This window comes from Anas acuta, chromosome 6, assembly GCF_963932015.1.
Source record: "Anas acuta chromosome 6, bAnaAcu1.1, whole genome shotgun sequence".
Lineage (NCBI taxonomy): Eukaryota > Metazoa > Chordata > Aves > Anseriformes > Anatidae > Anas > Anas acuta.
The window spans coordinates 26,067,659-26,086,237 of NC_088984.1; the positions used below are offsets into that span (position 1 = coordinate 26,067,659).

The following is an 18,579-nucleotide window of genomic DNA, read 5'->3' on the forward strand; positions in this document are numbered from 1 at the left end:
ATTCCCCCGCAAAATGTATCTAAGGAGATATTTTCATATTATGAGAAAGATTATGAATTTTATCCGGGGGGTAAATAACCTCGTGAATGAAATGTGTCATTGCTAGGCCGTGAAAGAGGAATTCATTACATCACCTTTTCCTAATGGGACGTTATAACTGATGGTGTTTTATTTTTGCAGTCGTGCAAACTCTACCATGTCACATAATTCACCACAGAGAGCTGGAATTGAGGCTTTGCCCATATCATTACATGAAGATGAAGTGCTAGTGCTGCTCTGAATTACATTTCTATTCATTTTACTCCTTTTTTTTTTAAGTATTTGCTTCCCATACATGAATTGTTACTATTATGCTAAGATTCGCTAAGGCACCTTGCTGACAATTTTTCCTCTTTTTTACTCTGAATTAATAACAAAATGCAAATCAGTAGCAGTGGTTTTTTTTTTTCATTCCATTTAATACAATGCTTGAATAATAGAGCATTTAAAGGTTTACAATATATATTAATGGCATTTAAGCACCCTTCAGAGTAAATACGCCTTTGTTTTTCTTCATCTTCTCCCTCTATCCTCACCCTTTCCTGTATTGTGCCTGCTCTCTGCACCTCACACACTTTAAAACAAGGCCATCGCATCACATTCTTTCCTCTCCTCCCCTTCCTTTTGAGTTGGCAACAAAATCTATCTCACTACTTAAAGAAAAATGACCACTCACCGCCCCCCCACACACGCTGCAGAGCCAAAGCTCAATATATCTGGTCACCTAGATAAATCCAAGCGGCATTGTCAAGGCTGAGTGTCAGGCCACAGTCACAAAGGCTGCTGCTCTATTAAATTCTTTGGCTAATAAAACACTGGTGTGGCAGCTTTTGTCCATGCCATTACAAACAACAATGACTGTTGCTTATTAAGTCAGACAAACAGCAGTTTCTAAGACTACACCAGATTTTTTTCCTTATTTACCCAATTAAAGCTATTGGTTTCACCTACAATTTTTGTTTTGTCATTGGCACTATTCAATTACTGCTTTTTTGATGGTTAAGTGACAGACATCTTTTATTTAAAAAGAAAAAAGAAAAAAAAAAAGATTCCCTAAATTATCCACCCCAGATTTTCTGTGAAAGAAATTTACAAAACAGAATCTTTTTCCCCAGCAGCACTTTTAGCTTTGTAATAGGAGGATGGTTTTCTGGAATCAAGAAATGATGAGTCCTGTGAACGAGAATTGTCCTCTGTGCCACGGCAACATCTCTTCTCCCTGAACAGCCCGGCCCCACAGCAGTGTTCACCATCTGTGCTTTCCCAAGGAAGTACTCTTTCCTCCCCTTCTTCAGCGGGGATTGGGCAGCTCTGTGGTATGTTTGGGATTCATCACCTCTCTCCAGCTCTCTTAGGTGTTTTATAAAGATGACACAATCATCCCAGTTTGAAAACTATTGCCAACTTCAGCAGTTTTGTGGATGTATTTGGTTTGGATCCATCACCATTGCTGAGAGACTATGCAGCTCTGATCACTCCTAAGCTGTCCTGGAAAAAAACGGATGAGAAATAATAGCTTTTCCTTCTTGCTTAACACTCGCTAAAGCCAGAAACTAGAACAGACCATCACCTGCTGAGCGCACAAAACCCAGGAGCCATTTCCAATTGTCAAGCCCACGGTACTCAGCAAGGAAGGTGCTGACACACACTTCTCCAAGGACAGCCCATTTTAAACCACGGGTGACTTCTGGCAGGGCCTGAGTGTCTCGTTCAGTAACTCAGGACTACTCCAGCAGGGTCCAAGGAGATGCAGCCCAGGACGTGCCAGGTACCAGCTGCAGTGATGGAGCACACTCACACTAGCAGCTCCGAGTGCCAGAAACCAGCACTGGGTGGCAGGCTAGGACAGCACTTAGCAGTGGCTCCCAGCCCTGATGCATCACTTCCAGCTTCTCCCACAGTTGTCTCCTTGGCAGCTATAAAAGGCTTGGTTGGGTGGTACAGGAGGGGAAGCCCATGCACTCAGCACGGGGGCTGCTTTGCTCTACTAAATGGCCCTAAGAAACCAGAAACTCCCTCTGCATGCAACCAAAGGAGGCTGCAGATATTGGCGCACTTTTTCTTCTCTGTTTAAACCTGAAGTAAAAACAACAACGCCTTTGAGGGGGAAAAGTGCGACTGGAATTTGTCCAGGCAACTAATCTTGTGGGTGTAATTTTAGACTGGAGCAGCCCGGTAGCCACACACATTAACACACACAACTTGCTCTGCGTCCCTGTGTGAGGTAAAAACAACTTGGAAGTCAGCAGCCTTCTTCCCCATGAAAGCAACCAATAAAGCATTCCCCATCACCACCAGTAAGGTGGCGTGGGACTAACTCGCAGGGTGATCCCCTGGGCTCAGCTCAGCCCTCTTCCATCCCTGTGAAAAGCAAGGAACCTGCTGGTTGTATCCAGGAGCGCGTTTGAGACAGCCAGTTAATAGGGCTAGAGATGGTTCTGTTCCCACAACCAAGCTGAGGTTCCGTCTGCGCACCATTGCAATCGCCTCTTTTTGTTTGGGTGCTGTGTTACAGGCCAGCCACTTTGCTCCCTCCTGGGCCTGCTGTGATTCATACCAAGTGTCTGCAGACCATGCAAACACCCGGGCCCTGTCTGAATGCATAAAATGCTAATCTCATTAGATTTCTCATTTTCAGTGTAATATTGTCACAGTGCTATGCACCACTGTCACAGATTAGCAAGCTTGCCAGAACGGAGCCCACTAATGAGTTAATCCAAATAACGCTCAAATCCCAAATCAGATTTAAAGCCATCTAGACAGAAGACCTGCCAAGGATGTGCGAGGGGTAGGAAGGGAGAGGGTCAGCCTTGTTTTGACAGAAGGAGTTGTCAATTAAGTGAGAGGTGGGGTATAATGGAGAAGCAAGCCTGCATTTTCTCCTTGGGAGGACGGACTCAGTCAAACTCCAAGCTACCATCCATGGCCAGTAGCCCAAATGGGCCTTGAGAAATAATCTGAAATAACAGATACATCCGTATGGAGTGTTAGCTTTTGCCCTGAGAGAGAGACAGTTAGCTATAAAAATCAGCAGCTAGCAAAGCTGCTGTTGCCATAATTTAATCTAGAGTGCTTGGAAAGCCTAAGCAGCTTATAGATCTGAGCTTGATTCATTCCAGCCAGGAATCCTGGGATGAGGAAAGGGCCATTTTTCATGCAGTTGTTTCTTACTCTGTCAGTGACCCAACACGCTGAAGAGATGTGCAGAGACTCAAACAAAAGGCTTCGAGGAAAACACAACATCTCAGTGTTAGTGTTCCAGGTAGGTTCTTCAGATGTAGCTGCAGCCTGAAGGGTAGAGCTGGCAGGGATCTCTCTTTTTAAAATTATTTTTTTCCCCTTTCCTTTTAGGTGAAATTGCTCTTTTAAGGGGAAAAAAACAATTATTAAAGCTGAAAATTTGCATGGGTATATACCAGCGTCATTAGGCCTCCAGTATGATACGGTTCCAACTTAGGCATGAAATTTCTGGGCAGAGCCTCAGGAAGTGCTTCAGAAGAGCCTGGCCAACAGAACACTATCCCAGAGCAGGGGAGGCCAAGGTCACAACAGGGCTGTCCACACCTCAAACAAGGGTCCAAACAGCAGCTCTTCAGGATAATACTGGCATTTCTCTTCCATACTTTTCATAAAATAAACCTTGACAGGTGTCAGCTTTGCTCATGGAGAGCAAGAAAATATTTTTTGCGATGTTGGCATATTTTCCTGGACAGAAATAATTGTCTCTGGTCCAATGCTTTACCGAAGAGTGCCTAGAGAACAGCATGGCTTGTCATTGCATTTATTTTCTCTTTGTGGTCCAATCTTTTATGCTTTCCTCAGGAAAGTAGTACACTGATCACTATAGGACTTTTTTTTGGCCAGGGGTGGGGAATAAGTCTTTCATCCTTTAAAGCAAACCCAAGAGCTTAGCATCAAGACCATGCAGTTTCAGAGAAGCAGCCTGCATTTTATGCTGACTTGTGCATCATCAACAAATTCATCCTTAAGCTTTAATTTGACTGTTGATGGACTGAGGTAGGAAGAACAAGGTCTGACTCTCCGATGGGGAATTCAGCTAAGCAAAGCATGTGCAAGAACCTTAATTTGATTAGTAAACATGGGCAATTCCTTATGGAAATCTCTATTTCTAGGAGCTTTTGTGGAGTAAGTGTGTTAACAAAATCTTTTCTTCCCAAAAGCCGTGTTGTCATAGTACATCCCTCCCTGCTGCACCTTCCAAGCATTGTGTCAACTGACAAGCAGAGCGTGCAGGCTGCTGGGCTGAGCCAGAACCCAGGGAAGTCCGCGTGAAGCTCTCTGTTCATTTCACAACATCATGATCCAGGCCTTGAACCGCACCTTGCGTGCAGACAGAATAGCTTGCTTATGTCTTATTCCATCTCTCACTAAGCAAACAGTTCGGTACTAAGCAGAGTATTCAAAGAAAGAGTGTCCATTCTGGTTTACTGTTTTGTTGCTCCGTAAAATTATCCTGCTGATGAAGGATGCCAATATGCTGCCAGTTTTTACACGTGAGATGGATTTTCCAAGTCATGTGTTTTTGACTGCTATCAAATAGATCCCAGCATAAGGGGCATGAAAGAGCCAGCAGTCCCAAACTTTCCAAAATCTAGCTAAGCTTCCAGGAATATGCATTTGTGTGTGCAGATCCTACCCCTTTAATAGACAACTGCCCACAACAATCTTCCTGCTCCATGCTAACAAGGTACTAACAACAATAGTAATCACAGTTTGTCTGCTCAGCTCACCCCAGGAGCATGGCAGCAAATTGATGATCATTTCTCATTGTGAATTATGACACAGGCACATCACCTCACCCCTGGAATAAAGCAGCACCTGCCAATCCTGTTAAAACAGCAAGGGGAAAAATGAAAGCCCTGCCGTAGCCAATCTGATTCCCTGCTGACTCTAATTACCCAGACGGGAATTTTGCAATTGCTTCCTCCACCAACTCCTGCTCTGCAGTCTGCAGACTTTGGCTAGTTCTTTCTTTTGTATGCCTACCACCACTGAGTAGATTGGGTTCCTAATGAGTCTTGACACTAATGGTACAGGGAGACAGCGCAATTACATATCCCCCTCCCATTCAGAGCAAACCTGGCAGGAAATGACCTGAGACCTCACACCCTTCTGCCCCAAAGAATCCAGTTATAATGCCTCAGGAGCAGGGCCAGCTGGTGCACGCTCCCCCCTCCAGCAGCCCTCGCTTCACTTCCCCTTGCCATTGTGCAGGTGGCTGGAAACAGTTCTAATCCACGACTGGTGGGTTGAGGCTAACACAGAAGCCAGGGAAGGCAAAGCACATTGGAACTGAAGCCCATCAAGAAAGGAAAGGAAAAAAACAAAACAAAACATTTTTTCGCACATGTGCTGGAGAGCTCTAACACACAGTTGTTGTCTATTAGGTGTTTAACAATGTGTGTAACTCAGCCTGCTTTAAAAGGGGTGGGAGGGAGGAGGGGGAGACATGTGCTTCTGTGATTTCCATCTTGATTGTAGTCCAGGTGTAAAAGAGACTGGAGCTACCTATTGAACTGTGAGCTAATTACAAGAAGAAACAGATGTTGTCTGCTAATGAGGATGCAGATCCACAAGAAGCATCTTAGCTGGTGAGGAATAAGCGTGTCTTCCACTCCTGGAGAGAGCAGAAGTCTACAAAAGATGTCACACCTATGACCCTTCTTGCCACAGCATCTGAACAACTCACGAAGAGCAGTATGTTTGCCCCTGTCAAGAGCCCTGCAAAAGAACTCTCTAGCCCCATTATACAGGTGGGAAGATGAGGCAGAGGACCAAGGACACACACAGAGACTGATCAAAGCATGAAATAGGCCCAAATCAGCTTATTCTCACTCCAGTGCTTTAAATACCAATCTATTGTTTGCCTCATGCTAGTAACTGTGAACACAGCATTTCATGTATCATTTAATTTCTTTCACTGCTTTATACCCTATGATAGCATAATCTCCTACTTCCATTAACCTCACTGCTCCTTCTGTTTCCCCTCAGGGGCCTGCAAGTCTTCTGCCTCACAGCTGTTTATCATGACGTATGGGATGTTTCTCTTAGCTCTCGAAGAGTTATCTGGCCTTTGAGGATCCTCCTCCTCCTCCTCCTCTTTGCCCCAGGGTAAGAAGGAACTGCTGCAGTTCTCAGCTGCTCACCAACTTCTGCCTTGTTCCCCCCCCACATACATGACAGTTCTGCACATCCTGTATTTTCTGTCCTGGACAGTGTTATCTCTGTGGCACTCAAATGCTGCCATCAGCATGAGTGAGCTCTCAAATTGCAATGCTTATGGATTATTACGGTTTAACAAGGAAAAGATTGGAGTATTTATCTCCAGTGTAACTTCCCTGACAGCAGTTACAGCATGGATCATTTCAAGGATCATTTCAACTTTTTGCATCCTATCTGCCTCCAAAATTTGGTATAAAATATACATAATTTTAAGAAAACAACAGCTTATTTTAATCCCACTAATAGCTATTTTCCATATTGACGGAGGTGCTCCGAAGCACGTCATCTGCAAAGTTCTGAGGAACTAGAAATTGTGCTGAGAGAGCATCACGGTTATGCAGGTGTCCCTATTCTAACCCACTACACAATGCATTCCGTGCTTGCAAAACAACAAAAAAGGAGCAGTAATTTCAAGTGGCTCAGGGAACTCCTGATGGATTTCTCTTTTTATTTTCCTCTCCAGTTTTAAAGTATTATTTACTGTAGTATTCAATTAAGAACAAGGGTTTACTATAGCAACGGCAGCATTGAGAGGTACTATTCAGATGCTGTCTCTGAAATACAAGCTTTTAAGCACTTCTTAGCAACACTTGTTGATAAACCTATGGCATATGAGAATGCTGTGTGGTTTATGAGGAGTAACTTGCACACTAAATTAAGCCTGCAGGAACGGTATTGCTCAAGGTCCTCCCCTTCCTCCATGACTTTAATCTCTGAGCATCAGTGCACTTGTTACCAGAGAGCAACACTAATAAAAATACAAAGACATTATCTTTGGACAAGAACTACAAAGGAGGATGTGTCATATGGCAGCTTTTCTCTCTGCCACTGTGTGGCAGCAAAAGTTGCTTGCGATTCGCTGCATCAGTATCTTCACAGGCATTCCAGCTGTGACCTTGCCATCACTCATTCTGGGGACCCTCTCTCCTTTGGCATCTGCCAGCTGTCAGCGTGGGACTCCAGGGAAAATTATAGAAGATTTCTGGAAAATTACAAGGGGCAGCAGAAGGGAGGATTTGATTTGTTTTTATTTTCTCTGTAGAAAGGAGCTCAGGTGCCTGCAGTTCGCCAGCTTCCTGACTTACTTTTGCCTGAGTGTCTCTCTCTGTTCTTCTGTGGGCTTCCACTTCACTGCCTTCCCTTTTCTCATGTCTCTCCATTTCACACACTTCCTCTTCCCGGGAAGTCATAGTTTAAAAGCAATGGCGGTCTTCAAAGAGATGATTTTCTTCCTCTCAGTACTCATTCCTTGAAGGACCATCCCAGCCTGATCAAATCCATTCCACAAGAATGGGAGAACAACAAAGAATCCTCACCCCTTCTGATGTGGAGCCTGGGTATTTAGACAAGACATATCAATGACTGCGATCATTATCTTCCTCCTCAACAAGTTTTCCTTCCTCAACTGCACTCCCTTTACAAAGGCACCTTCCAGCAAAGCTGCAAATGGATGTGCACTGGGAAAACCCGCAATTAACAGCTGTGGTTAACCACAAGCAGATAAGACCATTTTAAACATGCCTGTCTTTGTCTAGACTAGATGCTAAGTGGTGTTTGAAGTATACTCACTTTAGATGCTGTGAGTAATTCTGTTTTCACATTCCCACCTGCTTCCCCTACTGGTTGAGAACATCATAACAAATATATTCACGGTTCCTGTGGATTTGATATTCAGGATTCTCACTCTTTCATCGATTGAGGTATCATTGAATTCAAGCTGGCAGTGTTCCACGCTGCAGGACAGAAGTGCTGATCACTGCATCCTGATTTCTTATCTCATTATGGCCTACATTTTTAACTGATGTACTCGATTGCATTTTGCACTCCTTCCTAAAATCAAGCTGCTAGCATGGCCAGGTAACCACTTCACTCCACTACAGGGTTGCTATTCTGGGGCAGCAGCTGAAGCAGCCATTTCAGATCTATTGTTTGTAAGAGGTGCAGGAGTTAAGAAAGCTATATGCACCAACAGTATTACCGTGCTCTCCAGAAAGGTACCTGCAAATATGTTCAAAAGCACATTCTACCAGAAATTTAGGGAAGAGTGTTAGATTTATGTAAAGACCAAATGCTCCTCTAGTTAGGAGCTCCTGGTTTCTGTTGTTATCGAGGTCATAGCTGTAGAAAGTACCTGAGCACATGTAGCCAAGGACCTGATCAGCTGGAATCGGGTGCTGCTGATTACAGCTGTTGTTTCAGCAAAACTTTAGGGAAACAAAGATGCACACCCCAGGCCTGGCAGCAAGAAACAGCTCTGAGCACTTACACAGTTACAGCTGGAGAAATAGTGGAGCATCAGACTGCTTGTTAACTTCCAGTGCCAAGGTTAACACCTATATTCTAGGCCTCTCATACACACTGTGAAATTCCCTTTGATTGCCTGCTTTTCTCCTCCAGCCTGTAGAACCCCAATAAAGACTTGATTAGACTATTTTCAATCTTCTTCAAGAAGGCACGGACAATTTTAAGTGAAATGATGGTACACAAATTGTTTTAATTAGAAGAGCCCTATTTTCTCCTTGAGTAGAATCATACCCCAGGTAGCAACAATACAAGAAAATCAACAGGCAGCCTGTTTGCCAGTTACCTGAGCTTCACATCCGCGTGATTCAGCACATTTGCAGCAGGAGTTGGTTACCTTCACAGAAACATTTATAGCCTGATTTAATAATGGCTCTTTGAATCCAAAAGCCAGAAATTTCACTGAATCACTTCAAAAAGAAATTAAGACAAGTTTTAATCTTTGGCAGGCTAATGCCAAGCAGGAAGTGTAGCCAAGGTCTCATTCATTAAAACCAGTGCTATTCAGTTCCAGCGCATCCATCGCTTTGGTTTTGCAGAAGGCGTAATTTTATGCCGATGCTTTCCAAAGTCCCACATTGCTGCATATTTCAAATATTTTGCCCCAATATGGCCTGATTATTGCTAAGTGGGAAACCTCTGGCAACAAATAGCATGCAGGCTGGATTTAATCTCAGAGGAGGGGGAAGGATGAACATTAGGAAAGGCCTTCTCCTGTGCTGTCCCTCAGCTCAAACTATTTGGCAAGTCACGGGCACGCTCGGTACCCATGCATATCTCCAAGATTACTTATCCGTTACTTGTATCTCCAAGAGCTCTCTCTTCAGCATTAATTCAAAGTCTGCTTCATCAGCTGGGAGCCAGTAGGAGCTGTGCATTCCCTGCAACTGGTTGCTTTCATTCAATTCAATCACACCAGTCAATTTGTGAGCGCAAATCCCCCAGGCACAGACCCCCTGAAAGACTTAACCCTGACCAAGCACCTGAAGTCCCTCTGTGCCCATGGTCCTGTCCCCTGGCTCTCGATACTCCATTTTTCAGCACCCACCCTAGCATCTCCCATGCACAGCTGCAGGATGTCGCTCTAAGTTGCCTTCCTCTTGCATGGGGGAAAACAAAAGTGCCTCCTCAGTGGAGGAGACTTTATGTAACATAAGACTTTATTTTAAGAAGTTGTTGGAAAACATACAACTGGCAGATATAAGAAGGGATTAGTCCAGGTGTCCTGTTCATACACCAGGTGAACCCCATGCTCCCGAGTACTTTTTCTGGCAGCTCTCACAGAGGGAACTGAACCCTCTCGGCAGCACGCACCTTGGCTGTTAGAGCTCACTCTGAATTCAAGACATGGATTCAAATCTCCTCATGAGAGAGGCAGGGCTGTTGGTGGGGAATAGCACCATTCTACGTGAGAAGGGGTTTGGAATTAGGGTATCTGGAAAGGAAGAGTTTATGCCCTAACTTTCAGGAAAGAGCAGCTGTTTGTGAAGCCTAAGTGAGCAGATGTCTCCTTTGACAGCGCTGAATGTGGTATCTCAGTTCTAGAAGGGGGCACAACTTTCAACATACATCTATCTTCAGCTCGCTGGCTTTTGTGAATTGCACTTTGTTTCTTCCTGGATGAGAAATTGAATGCCTGTTTCTCCCTGGATACTGCAGAGAGAATCTAGGTATCTCAGCCAGGTTTGTGATATTACGAGGTCTAAATGCTTACATCTTGGTGACTTTATAATAGTAGAATATGTATCCTAACAATTATAGGAGTTGACACGGATTTGTACTATCATAATCTTCAGGAATAATTCTCTTATCCACACCCTGATGGCTTCCACCCCGCGTGCTCAGGTTTGGAAAGCAGCTGAGGAAGAGATGCTGCCAGCCAAACCACCAGTGCCTGGTGTAACCGTGCTCTCAGCCAGCAGGTAGTAAGGGTCTCCACCTTTCTGTTCACAGCCCTCTGAGCTGAAAGGGAAAAAAAACACCACAAATTTATAATCACAGTCTGAAGCTGACTAAGCTGAGATGCTGTGAAGCATCCTCTGTCACAAACACTCTAGATTATCAGCAGAGATGAGTGAAGTTGCCTCTTCTCCTTGCTGATGACTAAGCCAGATCAGCTCTGCCGGGCTCCACGCAGAGGAGACTCTTGCTGTGACAAAACCAGCTTTAAGACCACCAGTGGGAAGGGGAATTGGAGCAAAGACTTGAAACAAATTTAATGGGATGGCCAGTGGTTTTCAAAGGCTTACACGGTGATTTTTTTTTTTAGCTCAACAGCTGAACCAGAAGAAAAACATAAATATTTTATTTTACTTGGATTGAGCCATAGCCTTTGTTTTAAAACCCATCATCCTTCCTTTGCGTTGAACGAGTGCCTTATCTGTGCCAAAATGGGATATTTTGTTTTCAAGGACTTATAAGAAAAACAGAAGAAATGAAGGGTTAGAATCACAGAGGTGCTATAAGAGGCTGTTTGCAGTATAACTGTTCCCCAGCAATGGCTCATGAATTTACCTCAGTTTTGGGAAGTCATCCCGAAAAAACTAACTACTAATGGAGGCAAGGATTAAACCCCAGCTCCCCGCTGAGTGTTCTGTATGCAGGGTTAGGAAGGCGTGGCATTCAGCATGGTAAGAGGTCTCCCTGGACTCAAAAACCTACACAGACACTTGAGGAGGGTCTGAGGCCATCCCACTTCTGAATGCCCCATTGCCTGTCAGTTGAGGCATGTTTCTGCGTGATGGGATGTTCAAGGAAGGGGCAGATCCTCAGGCTGAGAAGTACGCGATCTGTATTCTGTCAAATTCAGAGGTTTTCACCATCCCACACCTCTCTCATCCTTTTCTGATGAAGTTATGTGATAAATTTGACTGACATCTGCCAGTAATGATGTAGCTACAGCAAATCCTGCCCTGGGTGGGAAACAGCCTTCTTGGCATCCCTTCCAGCTCCCTTTTTCTTTGGCCCTGTGGCTCAGATTGATGAATCTCTCTTGGGTGAAACAAAACCACTCTTCACTATTTGCCAGGGGAGCTTAACAACTTACCTAAGGATGAATGCAACTGGGTAATGGCTGGCTGGATAAATTTTGGGAATGGGTTTTCCCTGGACACTCTCTAACCATTCTGAATTCCTTGCTATTATACAGCAAATTATCTGGGGCCCAGCCAGGATAGGCAAATAAGGGAAGTTCTGGTGAAGGAGAACAGGTAAAGGAACCTGAGGTTACTTTCTCAGGGAAGCTGAATTTTAAATGTTACCTCAGATGAGGCAGAGTTTGTTGGAAACTCTCTGGCTTTGAGAATTATTTTCATCTACTGAAACACTCGGCAAAGTGTCCATTTTCCCTGATCACCCAGAGGTTATTTGTGCCCATCTCCAATGGCAGCCTTCTCCCAAGCATTCACTCTCGGGATGGAGGCTTGTTCCAGTGATTCTGATCCTTTCCCTCACTGCAGTGGCAGTCTGTGGTGTAGCTTTGCCTCCCATTAGACTTCCTGCGGAAAGCCAGCACTAATGCCAGGTTTGGAGACAATACTGTCCCTCCATGGACCGTAATGTGAGGCTGCAAAGCAAACTTTGCTTTCAAACAGCCACAACAAAATAACAAATCCGCCCCTTCATTTTCTGCACTCTATTTTCCTAATTAGGTGGGTGGGAGAACAAATGTCCACATGCAGAAAGTAGGTGGGCATAGGCTGGATAAATCCCATGCTCCCAATTCTTGGCATGGAACAGCGCAGCCATTATCCCTTCTAAATGTCAGGGAACTAGCTCCAACTCTACGAGGTGCCAGACACCTGCTCCCACTACTCCCAGCTTTGCCTTCTGCTGTTGCATCTCTCACTCGCAGGCCTTGGTGTAATTCCACTCTGCACAAATTGAGCCGTAAGTGCCAGGAAAGTGGGATTCTGAAAGCATTTCATAGAAAGGCACAGACCAGGGCAGCGACAGACCTACAAGGAGGGACACAGCTGCCACTTCCATGAAGAGGTACCACTCGGTACTGAGACTGCACATTGATAAAAAGCCAGCAGAGGGTTAAAGCAAGATGCTTTCTTGCAGGCAGATGAAGTGAAATGGATTTAGGGATTTTTTCACAACAAAAAGGGGCGGAAGAGCCACAAAAGGCTATTGAGAGGAGATAGCTAGCTCTTCTGTCTGACACATGTCAACAGAGAAGCAGTGGCAACAAAACAAGGCTGTCATGTTGAAAAAGCAGATCTTCCAGCCACAGGCTAGGTTGCAGGGCAAATTGTGTGCAGCAAATGCCTCGAGTACAGGGGAATCCTTGTGCTGCTCTTCCAGCACACTTGAGGAACAGTTGCCAGGGAAGGCAGAAGCAGCAAGCAAAGGTCGTAGCTGTTCCACTGGAGGCTGGCAGGCAAGGAGGGACTTACCCTGTCACACGGGAGGAGCAGGGAACACAGGCAGGGAGAAGAGGGAACATGTGCCACAGCCCATGATGGCCATCATTCCTGAAGACAACTGCCACCATCCCTAGCTGGATTAGCCCACTATTTACACTTCTGTGACTGAAGGCTCGCCATTTCCAGTTTCCTTGGTAAATGAGGACACAGCATACCATTCCTGATGTACTCCTGCAACTTCTTACCCTCCTGTAACTCCAAGCAGGGTTATTTATCTGCTGGCTACTCCATAGCACATCACAGCCCTTGTAGCAGGACAAGATCAGCATTCTGCTTAGCTCACACCTGTTGTGGCGACCCTGCAGGCTGCTAGCCATAGCACTGCAAAAGAAGTAAGCCATTCAGCAGCAAACCACAGAGCCAGGTAAGAAGCCGGTTGGTAGCTTGCTCTGTAGCTCATCCCATGGCTCCACTACTATCACAAAAGTATCACGGCTCTGCAGTTTTTGTGACAGTAACAACACCATCACCACAGCCTTCAAGCACTTCAAATTACCTGTTTGGTGAAAGCCCTGTGCACCATTAGCATATCTTTAATATGAAGTCCTAGGAACAGTGATGACACCTGAAGACAGTGCAAGGCAAGCTCACTCTGGTGCATTTGAGAAATTGTGCATCACCCAAGAAGAACGGGACACACTGATAACACAACCTTTTCTGCTACATTGTGCCGCTTTGGAGGCTGTCCGCTAAAGACAGAAGATAACATGCCAAGTGAAACACAGCTCTTCTTGTGACTACAGAGTGGTTTCTCTGGTAAAGGGAAGCACTGCTCTCCCAATACAAACCATTTGTCAACATAATGCTTCCACTAATGACAGACCCGGTCTCTCCATGAATGGCCCTCAGAATAGGTCCTAATTACACCATGTTATTGCAGAGGAGGAAATGTGCATAGAAATTGGAAAAACTGGCGTAGAAACAGAGCAATATTCCCAGCCTACTTTCCAGCTCATTTCCAAACTCGTATGACTCCCCCATATGTCAGCTCGAGTAGCAGTGTTAACTATTCCATTTTCTGTGGAATTGGTGAGAATCAACTTGGAGGCTCTTATGCAGGAATTCAGTCTTTTGCCCTGAGAATCATAAGCATTAATCAAACCGTACACTGCAAGATAATCATTTTTAATTGATATTGCATAGCACTTAGCAATCCCCAACCAAGTTAAAGAAGCTTGAACAATGTTCAAACAAAGCAAAGATATTGGCCTTCAGGAGACAAGAGGCAAACAGATGGAGAGGGACCGTGAGAAATTGAAAAATGATGTAGATTTCAGTCACATTCTGAGTCTTATTTATTAAGGAGCAAGTTGCTTTATAGTGGAGGTTGTCTGTTACTGTAGGGTTTTTTAATGAAAATCATTATTGGAAACGGTAAGATGTGTGCCAAGCAGATATTTTTCTTACTGAATTTCTTATTTGCTAACTTCATATACTGTTTCAAAATACATTGCTATGGGCAAGTCTCCTTCTGAAGGAGAACCTCTAAAAATCACTATCAAGAAGATTAACATCTAGCATATAAAGCAACATAAGACAGTAAGTAGCTGTATATGGAAAGGAGGAAAAATATTTGCCTAACAAGATGTCGGCAGGTTGAATTTTGGTCCCAGATAACCGGTCTAAAATAAATCAATTTACATGAGCGCTAACCTAACTGAGCTCAGACTCTGCCAGCCAAACACACGGTACACTTGAAATCTTGTTGCTTGGCTGATACCAGTCTCATTGTTGGGAACCATGTGGATTTCCACTTCTGGAGTATTAACTTCTTTTCAGCCAGCAAAATCCACAGGATCTGTTTGTCTTGGAATCAGAAAGTGCCAGCTGTCTACTTCACCCAGTATGAATAAATGCAGATTTACTGTTTCAAAAAGACTTATAAAGAATAGTGGTTGTCTGAAGCCAGAAGCAACCTTTTTAATCTCCACAGGCAATCTCCAGACTTATTTTCCTTTTAAGCTACCTGTGGCCTAAAACCCAAAGGCTGCATATGAAGATTCCTAAGATCAACCTTCAGAGAGAGAGAGAGAAAGTCAGATTCTAGCTGGAGCTATTGAAAAAGTTTCCAGGCTATGTTTGCATTACGTGCTGTCTTGGAGAAGTGCCCGATTTCAGCTTATACAGGAAGCATTAGCGTGGCCAATTGTGCTATAAACATCAGAAATAACACTCAGTCCTTCCTGAGTTTGTTGTACAGCATCTAGCTTGAGAGAAAGGAAGAAGAGGAAAGTAAGAGTAATAGAGAAGGAAGAGGAAGAACCAGTAAATTTTAAGTGGAAGGAAAGGGAACGACCACCTTGAATTTCAGAGATGAAGCAAAATGAAGATGAGAGAAACTGAGCTCCATTAATGTCTATTCTGCCTTCCCACAAGCGCAAGCCAACGGGGTACCATGAAATCCAGCAGGCTAGTAGGTCTGTCTCTCTTTCACTTGTAGTGCAAGCACAAAAGCAACACCTGCTGTTGCTATTGCAAGAGAAAAACAAATACCTGATAGGAGGGAAGAGCAGAAAGCAGAATAATCCAGATGGCTTCCCCTCTCTTGAGTGCAGCCCAGTGCTAGAAATCTCAGCCTGCACTCCTTGCTCCAGACACAGAGTAAAAGACCACAACCACAAATCCTGACCCCTACTCACACCATAGCAGGTTAGGAACCTAGAGGTGTTTAGGTTTAAGTAATCCTGTCTGAAAACAACTTCAGATTTGGACATGAAGACAGAAAAGCTCTAAGTCTTTTGATTATCAGGAAGATAATTGCCAAACATAATCCAAAAGCTTCTCAATTAAGATTTCAGCTCAAAAGACCCACCTATTCAAGATGGCACAAATTCCACGTAATATTGCGACAGGGGTAGAAATCTTAATATCTCAATGTTTGTAGACCTGAACTGCAAAAGCCCATCAGGTCTCACTGATGAAATGCCGCATCTGCTCCTGACTCCTATCTAGCACTCTTTTCACCCCCCAGTTTTACCTGTCTTTTGCAGTTTACTAAGCAGTAGTAGGGCTTCACTCCTTGCTCTGGGACCCCACACCTCCTGTGGTTCTCCAGACTGCTGCACCCAACATGGAGTTGCAATGAAAGGGAGAAGGCAGATGGTCTCCTTTGCCAATAAGTATCTGCCCAGCAGCTGCCTAGCTTAGCAGCTAATAAAACCCAACACCTGGGAGTATGCACTAGCATGGCAGATACTCCTTCTTATGTGTCTGTAGCTATTGTATCACACAGAAATTCACGAAAGTGAAGAAGCCTATAAACATGTCCTGGGCTGGTCTTGAACCCCAAGCATAGCTGGAACAGATCCACATTTAAACCAGACCAAATACCTCCACCTAGCTATAAAGGTGCATCACCCAGGTGCAAACCAACCTTATTACTTCACAGCTGTCTCCTCTGCACCTTAGAAACACCCTGTTAGTGCTTTGAAATGCCATTTTCTCACACCTGTTTACTTTAAACTGATTTCACTGCAGCAAAGGCATTGTCTCCCTTCATTAGCAGGGTTTTCACAGAAATAGCTTTGCTCCAACTTATGTATTTTAATAATTTAGGCAACCAACATGTACTTGCTCATTTCCCTTTCAACTAGCAATGCAACCATGCGAGTGCAATTCAGTGGATGAAGCAGCTATGAAAAAGTGTTTAGCCATGACCTTAAGCAGCCTAGTTATGCCAGAAACTGTCTCCCATTAATCAGTTGCACTTTGTCTCTAGCATTGACTTAACGCTCTTTATGGAGCCTTTTGTTGCAGGAAAGATGTTGGATTGCTCAAAAATATCAAAATTACATTCAGATTTCAGAGCACAGAAAAAAAAAAAAAAAAAAAAAAAAAAAAAACAGGAGGAGAAAAAAACGTGACAAAATTCTTATGAATTTTCCAGATGCTGCAACATGTACTTTTGGAAATGTGGTGCATCATTTTCTTGTGTTATTTGAGGAACTGTGTAATCACCCAGTTGTTGGGCTTATCATACAAGAAGTTGCCAGCAAATAACTGTTATCTCTCAAGTATGAGATTTCTGTCCCTGGCTGACACTACTGATTAAAGAGTTCCTGCGGTGAGTGAGTGTGGAAAGGCAACCATTTTAGCTGGCGGTATATTGTTCCCCATTCATATTGTTTAAAAAAAAAAGCTGGTGCTTACACAAAGGACAAACAGCATCATAGCTGAAAAGACAGAAGCAACTACGAGGCTGCAGAAAAACAAGTTATAATTCAGCACCAATGCGAGACTGTTGAAGAGATGTTACACTGAGGCTGGCAGGCTGTGTTTAGTTTGATAGGTATGGTACTCTGTTCATGCAGCTGCCTGCCTGAAACTGTAGAGATCATCCTGATTAGAAAAAGGCAGGTCCAGAAGCTCTTCTGACCTGGGTAATGGTGCACTAGCTCAGAGGGACACATGCAGCAGGGAACCATGCAGCAGGGTACCCATCTCCTACCTGCTCACCAGTTCTCTGGAGGTAGCTAAAGTCCACAGGATTTCTGCTAAGAAACATCGAGCAGTAAGACAGTAATCCCAGTGGGGGCAAAGGATGTCTTTGGAGTCAGTGTCTCTGCAGCATCTAGAGATGTTGTCTCAATGGCAAATGGTTTAATAGAAAGAGACAACTCCAGAGTCAACAACAATCGGAGCTGGGGCTTGTAATCTGAACAGCCACATCTGACCTTTGTTTTAGCTGTCATGGAAGAAGAATATCTTCATGTTGTACAGGCAAACACCAGAAATAACACATGGAAATTGAACAGGAGAGACAGAGCGCGTGAAATGGAAGGGTTAATGCAATCTTTTCTGCAAGAGGGTGTTGCTCCCTCCATAATTGATACCAAAGCAGCTTTGGGCACAGTGCATCCCAATGAGAGAGCATGTGGCCTAATTTGGCACTTCTTCCACCAGCAGGAGGCTCTTCTGCAGGCTATTCACAATCCAACTGAGGTTGGCATCCTTGCCTGGTTGAAGCTGACATACTGTGCCACATTATGAGTGGGAACAGGACCATCCTAACAGATTAGCGTGAGCACAGACTTGCCAGAATACCAGTATGTGGATAATAGTTAAGTGTTAAAGGGGGGATCCCTGTCCAAAAATGATGAAATGACAGTCTGTCTTCAGCTTGCCCAGCTACAGTTAGGAAATCTGTCACAGGATACAACAGCTGAGCTCGGCATACCCCAGCGCCCTTTCTGCAGCCCACATCAAAGTAGAAACCCTGTTTCAAGAGTGGGAGTCTCCAGGATCCAGAGATGGGCAGGTCCCCAGGAGAAAGCTGGGTGAACCTTAGCAAGGTGGTTGTTGTCCTTGCTGGGGTGCCTTGTTTAGCTGGGAAGCCCAGTTGAGAATTTCTTCTGGTTTTCCAGGGGATTTTATATGTGTTGGCTTCATGGGGAATTTTGTAGTGAGGAAAAAAGGTTAGGGTCAGGCTGTGTTGAAGCCTGTGCAGATGCACAAAACATGTGGTAAGGCAGGAAGAGGCTCTCCCCATTTCCTACAGGCTCGTAAAGCAATACCCCATGTTGGGTCTGAGTGTGTTAGCCCCCATTTGCTCCTTGCAGAAGTGCTC

General features: G+C 44.4%; 1 long non-coding RNA gene across 1 annotated transcript; it reads right to left on the bottom strand.

Annotated features, from left to right (window-relative positions):
• Nucleotides 1-377: 377 nt before the first annotated feature.
• Nucleotides 378-16,267, bottom strand: LOC137858355 (uncharacterized). The gene is made up of 2 exons (XR_011097667.1): nucleotides 15,991-16,267; nucleotides 378-1,527 (listed from the first exon to the last, which is right to left on the bottom strand). It is a non-coding gene; the product is annotated as an uncharacterized lncRNA (long non-coding RNA).
• Between the last annotated feature and the right edge of the window lie 2,312 nt (nucleotides 16,268-18,579).